The 12,207-nt window shown below is 39.8% G+C and overlaps 1 protein-coding gene across 1 annotated transcript in view; it reads right to left on the reverse strand.

The window, feature by feature from the left end:
* The window catches only part of INTS7 (integrator complex subunit 7), a 91,843-nt gene that overhangs the window by 79,179 nt on the left and 457 nt on the right, over nt 1-12,207 (reverse strand). The window lies entirely within an intron of this gene.

Consider the following 12,207-nt stretch of genomic DNA (forward strand, 5'->3'; position numbering starts at 1 on the left):
CTGTTCATATCTTCTGCCCATTTTTTGATATGATTATCTATTTTGTGAAGCCAGCATTACCCTGATCCCCAAACCAGGCAAAGACCACACCAAAAAGGAGAATTTCAGACCAATATCACTGATGAATATGGATGCTAAGATTCTCAACAAGATCCTAGCAAACAGGATCCAACAGCACATTAAAAAGATTATCCACCATGACCAGGTGGGATTCATTCCTGGGTTACAAGGATGGTTCAATATTTGCAAATCAATCAACGTGATAGAACAAATCAGTAAGAGAAGAGAGAAGAACCACATGATCCTCTCAATTGATACAGAAAAAGCATTTGAAAAAATCCAGTATCTGTTCCCATGCCTTCAAAGTATAGGGATAGAGGGAACATTCCTGAACTTCATAAAATCTATCTATGAAAGACCCACAGCAAATATCATCCTCAATGGGAAAAAGCTCGCAGTCTTCCAGTTGAGATCAGGAACATGACAAGGATGCCCACTCTCACCCCTCTTGTTCAACATAGTATTAGAAGTCCTAGCAACAGCAATCAGACAACAAAGAGAAATAAAAGGTATTCAAATTGGCAATGAAGAAGTCAAACTCTCTCTCTTCGCAGATGACATGATTCTTTATATGGAGAACTCAAAAGACTCCACCCCCAAGCTACTAGAACTCATGCAGCAATTCAGTAACGTGGCAGGATACAAAGTCAATATACAGAAATCAGTGGCTTTCTTATACACTAACCATGAAAATACAGAAAGGGAAATTAGAGACTCGATTCCATTTACTATAGCACCAAGAACCATAAGATACCTGGGAATAAACCTAACCAAAGAGGTAAAGGATCTGTACTCGAGGAACCACAGAACACTCATGAAAGAAACTGAAGAAGACACAAAAAGTTGGAAGACCATTCGGTGCTCTTGGATTGGAAGAATAAACACTGCCTAGAGCAATCTATACTTTTAATGCCATTCTGATCAAAATTCCACCGGTAATTTTCAAAAGAGTTGGAGCAAATAATCCTAAAATTTGTATGGAATCAGAAGAGACCCTGAATTGCTAAGGAAATGTTGAAAAACAAAAATAAAACGGGGGTCATCACGTTACCTGATTTCAAGCTTTACCACAAAGCTGTGATCACCAAGACAGCATGATACTAGCATAAAAACAGACACATAGACTAGTGGAACAGAGTAGAGAGCCCAGATATGGACCCTCAATTCTATGGTCAAATAATCTTCGACAAAGCAGGAAAAAATATACAGTGGAAAAAAGAGAGTCTCTTCAATAAATGGTGCTGGGAAAATTGGACAGCTATATGTAGAAGAATGAAACTCGACCATTCTCTTACATCGTACACAAAGATAAACTCGAAATGGATAAAAGACCTCAAGTGAGACAGGAATCCATCAGAATCCTAGAGGAGAACATAGGCAGTAACCTCTTTGATATCAGCCACAGCAACTTCTTTCAAGATATGTCTCCAAAGGCAAAGGAAACAAAAGCGAAAATGAACTTTTGGGACTTCATCAAGATCAAAAGTTCTGCACAGCAAAGGAAACGGTCAACAAAACAAAGAGGCAACCCACAGAATGGGAGACGGTATTTGCAAATGACAGTACAGACAAAAGGTTGATACCCAGGATCTATAAAGAACTTCTCAAACTCAACACACACAAGAAAGGATACTCTTTTTAACAAAAGATCTTGGAATGAGTGGAAATCCATAAGCAAAAAAATAAATAAATAAAACCTCGATCCTTTATTTGCACCATACACAAAAATGAACTCAAAATGAACCACAGACCCAAATGTAGTTAAAATTATTTAGCTAAAATTATAAAACATAAAAAGAAAATACACAGGAAATCTTTATGAGCATGGGTTAAGCAAAGAATCTTAGATAAAACACAAAAAGCGTAAGTCATAAAATAAAAAAGTGAGAAGCTCCATCAAAATTAAAAACTTCTGCTCTTCAAAAGACACTGCGGAGAGAATGAAAAGACAAGCCACATACCAGAAGAAAATATTTACAGAACACCTATCATAAAGGACGATGTGGAAGGCCGCTTTTAGGCCACAGGCTTGAGCAGTGGAAACTGAGTAAGGTAAAGGGGCTCACAGTGACCACTGAGCTGAACAACCCACCTCAGAATATCCGTAAGCCCTAGCTGACTGATGGGCTACTTACAATCAGGCAGAGGTACCAAAAAAGGAAAATCCCATAGTTCCCATGCCTGCTCACTTCCCCCACTACGCCACGCTCCCCCTCCAGCACTGCCGCCTCACAGTCTCCTCTGCCATATTCAGTGAACTACTGTCTCCTTCATTCTGCCTTGGGTGAATTCACAACCCACGACTCCAGCCTCCACCAATACCTCCACAGGCAGTGTCCACACTTCTCGTGCCTCCACAAGATTTTTGAAATGGGTGAGATTTGAAGAGAAATTTCATTAAAAAAGAAATATGAATTTCTTCATATACATGGAAATACATGGAAGTTAACAAATGTTCAACATTGCTGGTCATCAGAGAAATATAAATGAAAAACTACATTACGATACCATTACATACCCACTAGAAGGGCAAAAAATTTTTAAGAATGACATACCAAGTACTCAGGAGGATACGGAGCAACTGCAACTCTCATGTATTGTTGGTGGGAATGCAAAACTATACATTTCTTTGGAAAACAGTTTGGCTGTTTTTTATAAAAATAACTAAAAATCAACAATCCTTCTAAATATTTATCCAAGTGCTTTGAGAACTTATGTCCATACAAAGATTTGTATTCAAATGCTCACACCCAGGTAAGAGTCCCAAACTGGAAACCACCCAAATGTCCATCAACTGGTGAAAGAACAAACTGTGGTAGAACCATACAATGCGCAATGAAAAGGAAACAGTTGCAGATTCCTGCAACAACAGGGTAGATCTCAAAAGCACTGTGCTAAGTAAAAGAAGTCAGACCCAAAAAAGACTATAATACTGCATGGCTATTTTATAGGACAATCGAGAAAAGGCAAAACTTTGAGACAGAGAACAGATCGGTGGTTGTCAGGGGCTAGAGAAAGAAATTAGACTGCAAAGGAATACAGGCAAAGTTTTGGGATGAAGAAAATGTTCTGTGTCTTGACTATGGTTGTGGTTTCATGACTGTATCCATTTTATTATCTATAAATTATACCTAAATAAATCTGACTTTAAAAATGTAAAAAAACCCCAACAAACAAAGATAACATTCAATCCCTAAAAAATACTCATTTAGAATAAATATCATGATATGGCATTAAGAGCATAAGTTTCAAATATTTTTTAGTATTTTAGCACTTATAAAATGCTAATTATATCCATATTCATACAAGAATAAGTGTCCTAGAATATTCTGTTCAATAAACTCTGCTCACTCTTAAAAAATGACAAAGGAAATACTCATCTGAGGACTCTTTATTGATTGTCACTATGTTTCAATACAAAAGACAAGCACAGAGTAAATCTGCACAGGCAATTCCTACAACTTTAAAGGTTTGAGTTCCGTAAATGCATTCACATTGGTTATTTGGTACTTGGAATATATTTCCTTGCAGGAAAAAAACAGCACTATCAGCACTCATCATATTCCAGAATCCAATAACCACTTATAGTAAACGTTCCTACGGGAAAATTAATTCAAGTTTCTAACTGAGATATTTACAACACAGCCCTCCTCTGCCTGCTCCTTTCTTCCCCCACCCACCACCTCCATACACAGAAAAACTGCCACTAAAGCTCCTGGAGTCGGTTTCCAACCAAACATGGTGCCACTGGAAATGTAGGTAACTGGCAGTGGCTCACGGAGCTTTAAAAGCTTTTCTAAAGACCTGACTTGACAAAGGGGTCACAGGACACACACACAGGGCAGTAAGGACAAAAGGGAAGGGGAGAAGAAGGGCCAAGTCTGAGGATGGAGGTGAGGAAACAAAGGAACAGATGTGTGTGTGTGTGTTTGTGTGTGTGCGCGCGTGCGGCGGGAATCTGTGGGACAATCCACAGTCATCGGACTTGTTTCCTCCTCTTGCTGCCTGTAGTTGGTGATGCGGAAGGGAGTAAAGTTCTGTTTGTAATGAATTAACCTTGGTTGGGATGAAAAAGGTAAAGCAGGAGGCAGCCCATGCAGAGGGTGTTTGGCTGACAGAATATGATCTGTTTCACTTTCCCTTAAAAAACACAATCACAGACCACATTCATTGGTTTAAATATGATGACTTAAAGTATACCAAAGATAATTTTGAATCTGGCCAGAGAAATGTTTTGATTTCTCTAATACTGTCAAATTTTACTTCCTTAAGATAAAATAGACCCTCATTCCTATAACAGGGCTGATAAAGTTAAAGAATAGTAAATTTCTTGCTTAACAACAGCTTTAGGAAAAAGAAACAAGAAGCAAGACTGGCTCTGAGGGACAGAAGTTAAGGTGCCAGAGAAGAAAGAAATATATTAAGACCTAGGATTTAGCAAGAATCCTAGGCTGGGGTGCTATGTACCCATCTTGTTTGCTTTGAGCCAATTTCAATTCTAGAATAAGGCAAGCACCTGAAAACAGGCACTCAGCACAGTCAGATCTTGTTCTAAAACCAGAAATTAAGGTACAGGGATGCAACTGCTGTTTCTACATCTTTCTTTGTATTCTCCCACCAAAGAAACAGAGCTCTCTTTCTTTTCAGTGCCTGTAATTAAACAGTGCTTAAATCAGTTGCAACATGCAAGTAGGCTCGGGAGAACTAAAATAGGTTGTCTGTAAATTGCTTATTCATTCAAATTTCATTTGACAGCAGTGAAATTTATTATTCTAGACTGTTTAAGCACTTAATATGTGCAGAACATTTTGCTAGGCTAGTGGCTTTCAGCTCTGCTTCTGCATCAGAAACATTTGTAAAACTTTTCAAATATACCTTTGCCAGACTTCTACCCAAACCTACCAAATCTGAGGCTAGCGCCCAGGGACCTGTTTAGCTACTTTGAGGAGGCAGGAACTTCAAGAGCCTTAAGCTATCCTCTACCATTTCCCTTTTATTTAATGGTCCTGCCTATACTGGAGTTAGAAAGCTAATAGTTTACTGAATTTGGCCCTCAGACAAATTTCATCTGATAGATTACAATGTTTCTTTTTGTTGTTGTTGTTGTTGTTAGAGAGGGAGCACAGGCGGACAGAGTGGCAGGCAGAGGCAGAGGGAGAAGGAGGCTCCCTGCTGAGCAAGGAGCCCGATGTGGGACTCCATCCCAGAACGCTGGGATCATGAACTGAGCCAAAGGCAGCCGTTTAACCAACTGAGCCACCCAGGTGTCCCTAGATAACAATGTTTCTAAAGGCTCTGAATTAATTGGCAAATTTTAAAAATGAAGTGAGATGTCACCGAAAACCCAGAATTTCTAGTTTTGAAAATTTTAAAGATCTGAAATGTCACTAAAGAAGGTGGGAGTCTTGGGGTGCCCGGGTGGCTCAGTTGGTTAAGCGGCTGCCTTCGGCTTGGGTCATGATTCCAGGGTCCTGGGATCGAGCCCCGCATCAGGCTCTCAGCAGAGAGCCTGCTTCTCTCTCTCCCCATCTCCCTGCCACTCTGCTTACTTGTGCTCTCTCTCTAGCTGTCAAATAAACAAATAAAATAAAAAAAAAAAAAGAAGGTGGGAGTCTTGACCAAAGAAACACTGTAGTATTACGGGTCTGTGTTGAAGGCCCATTTGGGTTTGCAATCATTTCTGATAATAGCCACGTACCCTACAATCTTTCTCTAGCAATTTTTGGCTGCCTTTGGGCACACATAACTAAAAGAGAATCTTGGATGATTCTGGCAAGGGGGCACCTGGGTGGCTCAGTTGGTTAAGTGTCTGCTTTTGGCTTACGTCATGATCCCGGGGTCCTGGGATTGCACCTCACACCAGGCTTCCTACTCCGAGGGGAGTCTGTTTCTCCTTCTGTCCCTCCCATTGCTATTGCTATCTCTCTCTCTCTCAAGTGAGTAAATAAAATCTTTTTAAAAAAGTAAATAAAATTAAGTGCAGGTAAGAAAGTTAATGAAATTAATAAAATGTGGCACCATGAAATCGAAGCTTGATACAGAGGAAACAACAGCAAGAGTCTGACGGGTAGGGCAAAGGAGACAGTGAATGTACGGAGGTCTGAATGAAAGTCAAGAATAATCAATTAGCAGTTACTCATGATGATGGGGATGGCTCATATCCTGTGCCACGCTACGAAGCACTTTACATGAATTAAACTCTCACTGCAATCCTAGAAGTTAGGTACCATTATTATCCCCATTTTAAAGATGACAGACACAGGCAAAGACTGATTATGCAACATGCTTAAGAACAATAGCCAGTAAATGGCAGACATGGGATTCACATCTGGGCAATCTGGCTCCAGAGCCTGTGGTCCTGAACGATTATGCTAAAATACATCTCGAGAAAGTAACTAACGAGAGGACAGAGGTTAAGATTTTAAAAGGGATATTTAAATGACGATTTTAGAGTGATGTAATTCTGAGGAAAAGACAAATTCTAGGGAACTGAGGGAGAATAACTAAATGATGGTAAACTCGGGGACTGTTATGTACAGTAATCAAGTTTTCAAAACAATACACACTTCCAGGTAACATATATCAGCCAGGATTCTTAGCTTCAAGCAACATAGCTGCTGGCTGGTCATGAGTTTATTAAAAACCTAACAAACAGCTTCAAGGCTAAATATCTAAGAACACCTATTATCACCCTGCCAGACTGATTAGATGATAAGTCCTGTTGCTAGGAAACACCGGATGATGCTAAAATCAGCTCTACTGACACCCAGGAACCCTGTAGCCATTGCTGCTACTGTCCCCTAGAAACATCATAGCTGCCGTGGCTGCCAGGGCACAGAACTGTGACCGTGCTCTCCAACTATGCCTTCTCACACTGCTGAACTGCTGAGCAGAGCCCAGAGGAGGTCTGTCTGAACGGCAGGGCTAAGGTCATATCCTATGTTCTTGAAAAGGAAGCCAGGAAGGTGAGCTTTTGCTTCCACCCTAGTGAGGTGGATGTATAATGTGGGTCATTCCTCAAGCACAGGAGGAGTGATCACAAGATGCTAAGTGACCACCACCATGACGAGTACCATTACGAAGAACACTGCTAATGCACATTACCTTACAAGCACATTCTAGGAGAGTTTGTTACACACATTCGCTTCAGCTAAGGAGTGAGGATGACTCAAAGAATAACCATAAAACATATAGATCTTAAAGTGTACTCAATAAAAATGCGGGTAAGGGGGCACCTGTGTGGCTCAGTGGGTTAAAGCCTCTGCCTTCAGCTCAGGTCATGATCCCAAGGTCCTGGGATCGAGCCCCACATCGGGCTCTCTGCTCAGCAGGAAGCCTGCTTCCTCCTCTGACTGCCTCTCTGCCTACTTGTAACTCTGTCTGTCAAATAAATAAATAAAATCTTTAAAAAAAAATGGGGGTAAGAGCAGGAAAAATACCAACACAGATAAGCACCACACATTATAAGGTAACCTTACAACCCATCACTTAGTAAATCAATAATGGCAAGTCTCAGAAAATTATATTTAAAAAGCAGGAATAGAAAAAACTGAGATGATAGTCAACTCAACTGATAATAATAAAACACCCTTCACCCGAATTTCACAAATTATAACTGCACATGGTGGAATGTGTGTAATATTGTATGACACGCACACAGAACACGGATTTAGAATCATTAACAAATTAGTTTATATACGAATACCAACTTTCAGGAATATTTAACAATTTATTTTGTAAGTTACAAGACAGTAGCTCTCGGCCATCTATAAAAATGAGTCTGTGGATTTCAGTAAGAACTGAAAAAGGGCCTTGGGTTTTTGGACTAGCTCATGACCCATCCAGTGATCACCCATCAGGAGTTGAGATGTTAAAACTGTCAACTCCACGTGACCTTACAGGTCCACTTCTTGACACTGTCAGACAAAATACGGTCTGGTGGCACAGATTCTTGAGAATTCTTGGGTCACCTGTCCACCTGTGAATCAGTCACTTATGGGATGGAATTAGTCACCTGTACAGACCACGCTGCAGAGGCCTCTCTCTCTTTAGGGGGTATGAAGATACTTCCAAAGCTTCCTATTTGTTCATCCTAACACCAACCACATCTGTCCCAATATGGATCCTATAATAGCAATCACTGGTCTCTTTCACAGTCTGAAAATTCACGTTCTAGGATAAGTGAGGGGAAATATGGAGAATAGAGTTGTCCTGATTTTTATCAATTTTCCATTTTATATTTTAATCTTTCATTGAACACCCCATCACACTTTTCCTGCAGCAGTAAGTTCCCCGACACCTCAAGTACAACTCCATCTTCTGTATTTCCTCCCTTCCCATAGCCCAAGGGCAAGAAGGGGAACCACTCCCTTCCCTGTCTCACTCTTTCACCTCACTCTTTCAGGCAACCTCACAGGAATGAGAGGCTGAGTGACGTCATTTAAGGGAGACTCCTTTTCACTCAGGGTGAAGGAGATCTTGCATAGGTTTCCCTAAATCATCAGGACATCTTCAGTCAGTTTAGACTATGCAGAACTTAAACACTAGTGAAAAAGTTACACTGATTAATTTATGTCAGATATGTCCTTTACAATGCCTACATTAATGATTATCCATATTATTAAATGTGTCAGATAAATAGAAGTCATACCTGATTGTAACACTTAACTCTATATGCTTAGTCTTCACAGAAACTCAGTCAGCATGATTATCTGCTTAAAACTCTAAAAAGGGGATAGAAAGACCTCTATGTAGCAGCTAGAGTGATCTATAAAAATATAAACCAATCCAAATCAATCCTCTGCTTAAAGACTTTGTCTTCTCGAAGCACTTGGCATAAAATCCAAACTTCTTGTCCTGACCAACAAAGCCATATTTCATCTAGCCCTGCTTTCTTCTTAAAGCTGTTTTGTTCACTAATAAAGCCCCAACTCTGAGTACGATGACTAACACAAAGTAGGTGATCCGCAAATATCTGCTGGATGAATGAATGGCTATCACGTGATTATTTTCCTGTGTTGCAGTTAACTACAGCCTGAAGGAATGGACTTGACTCAGCTTCAAAACAGCATCCATTTATTCCTAGACAGATCAGAAACAAATAGCTTACTGGGATGCTTCTTCAAAAGGCTCAGAACAAAACGCAACAGGTTATAAATGACATTTCCCAAGTGTGTATCTTAGGACGCTAGTTGTTACTTTACAATGCAGTTCAAGTGTCACATCTGTACACATCTGTTACTGCCTACTCAACACCTCCATTTGGATGACTAAGGGATATCTCAAATTTAGCAGTCCCAAACTGATTTCACTTTCATTCACTCAGTAAATGGCAATATATACTTCTAGATCAGACCAAAACCTCTAAATTTTTCCTGACCGCTAATTCTCACATTCTCAGCATATTCATTAGCAAATCTTATTGGCTCTACCTTTAAAATATATCCGGAACCTCAGCACTTCACACACCTTCACTAAAACCAGCTTGGCCCAAGCCACTATTTTCCTCCCCGGATTGTTACAACTGCATCCTTACTAGTTTCCCTACTTTCATCTCTGGCCCTCCGTGTCAATGTAGCCTCAACACAACAGCCAAATTGATCTTCTCAATGTTAAGTCAGCTATGCCATAGCACTGCTGAAAATCCTCCACAGTGTCCCATTTCACTCAGAACTAAGACCAGACTTTCAATGACTTGTACTGCCCTACATGAACTGGCTTCTGGTTATCTTTTTATCTTCAATGTCTATCATTCTACTCCGGCACGCAAAACAGGCTCCAACCTCAGGACCTTTGCACTTGCTGTTCCTCTATTTGACCAGTGAGACCTTTCCTGACTATCCTATATAAGATAACAAACCAAACCCAATCCCACACCCAGTTTTTTCTAGCCCCTTTCATTAGTTTCATTTTTCTCTACAGAATGTTATCACTACTTGTCAAAATATATGCATACTATATTTGCTTGCTGCCTGTTTTCTCTGTCCAAAAGGTAAGTTCTATAGAGGCAAGAGCTTTGTTTTGTTTTGTTGCTGTTTCTCTAGTACAAACCCTGAGTAAGTAAGTCAGATGTATGGATGTAAGTGTCTGTATGTGTAGGAGGGAGGGTGGAAAGAACAGGAAGAGAGGCTATGGGAGTAAGAAACTCCTATTAAAACACTTCAGAAACAGTATTCCTTGGAATGCACTTTGGGAAACTCCCATCTAGATGTTCTAGAATTTAAAAGAAAGTTAGAACTTGTAGCCTTCTGATCCTACGAACTTCCACTCATAAAACAAAAATATTTTAACAGATAAAGCATGAAATGGCTCAATAGTTAAAATACTGAACTATATTCTAATGAAACTGGCTATTTCTGGAATCTAATTTCTTTTTTATTTTTTAATATTTTATTTATTTATTTGACAGAGATCACAAGTAGGCAGAGAGGCAGGCAGAGAGAGGAGGGAAGCAGCTGCCCGCTGAGCAGAGAGCCCGATGCAGGGCTTGATCCCAGGACCGAGATCATGACCTGAGCCGAAGGCAGAGGCTTAACCCACTGAGCCACCCAGGCGCCCCTGAAATCTAATTTCTTAACAGCTTTAAAAGGTATATAGCATGATGAGGTGAAAAATTACAAAAATTTTGTTCTTATATTATTCAAATTTTCTTTCTGAGCCTGAGAATTACCTGGGAAATACTCACCTGGGAGAACTGAAAGTGACCACTTAACACCTATGACTGACAGCTGGTTTCTACTTAAACACTCAATGGCCATCCATTTATTTCTTACAGTTCTGAAATGTTTCTATTTCAACTTCTAAGAAGCAAAAATTGTGGGGTTTTTTCCTTAACACAATGGCAAATTTTTAGGAATTAAACAATTCTAGATTTTCTGACATCTCAGAGTCTGATCCTGACCTTTGCTCTCCAACCCATCTCGCCATCATTATGATGTAACCCCACATGGCCCAGAGTGGTAGAAAATGTCTTTCGATTTGGTGGGGTTATTAGATATGTGGACCTGCAACTCTCTCTGGGGAAAAAAGAAGAAATTTCCAGACTGGAAAGGAAAAGGTTATGCAGTGTTTAAAAAACACATTTAATATTATAATTTTATATTTCATAGGGGAAAAGCCCTACAGCTTTGGTAAGAGAAAGTAAAAAGTTGAACATTATTTTCTTGACTGAAGGGGATGCACTAAGTGACTCAACCAAAGGAATATCTCATTGAAGTGTTGTGACATTTTTATGTTAATCAAAAGGAGTTAAAAGCTTTTTAAAAAGTCTGAGAAACTCTTACCTAGACCTATCCACTAGAAATGTTTACAGATTAGAAAACAAGAAAATGAAATCCCAAAAGTTAGCTGGGAACCGGCTCAAAGTGGACTTAAAGACAGATCCTTCTAATCAGTAGTCCCAATTCTCAATGTATTATTTATTGGTTCTAGTTAATGAAGAATTAACTATACCACGTGGCAAATGTTTCCCCCATTCAATAAAAATCACTGAAACAAAGGTTAAGTACTTGAGTTCTTTACTGTCAAATACTCGCATCTGCCTTCCATAGCCTTATCTAAGAAGGCATATCTGTTTTAGCATTTAATAATGGATTCTTTTGCATACAATTATATCGCTTAATATTACAACAGTCCTGCTAGCTCAATGGTACTGGATCTACTTTGCAGACAAAAAAGACAAGGTTGGGTGAAGTTGGGTGACCTGCCCATGATCATAAAATCGGTGGCACTAGAATTCGACTCAGTCTAAGTCCCAGCTCCTTTCACTACACCAAGCAGCCCTACACCTCCCACCCCACCTCCCAAAGGAAAACAGAACTCGTGGAATTTATACGAAAGAGGAGCTATGCTTTTCGGATTTTCTTGGTCGTATTTAATGTCTAGTAACCCGTAGGTAAGTTACAGAAATAAAATACATCGTTATAAAGTGGGTGCAAGATTATTATTCAGCACTCTTGATGAAGACCTTGTTTCAACTGAACCTACTGACAAATAATTTCACAATTTAAATGTAGCATTTTTACAAACTGCTTGGAAAATCGGGGGACTGTGCCCTCAAGCGGTCAAACACGGCCCGTCACTGTAGCTCTCTACTTATTCAGCTGGTGCAAAGCCAAAATAGCAACGCTGCAATTTTCCTGCAATCTC

Source organism: Mustela nigripes, chromosome 10 (assembly GCF_022355385.1).
Source record: "Mustela nigripes isolate SB6536 chromosome 10, MUSNIG.SB6536, whole genome shotgun sequence".
Lineage (NCBI taxonomy): Eukaryota > Metazoa > Chordata > Mammalia > Carnivora > Mustelidae > Mustela > Mustela nigripes.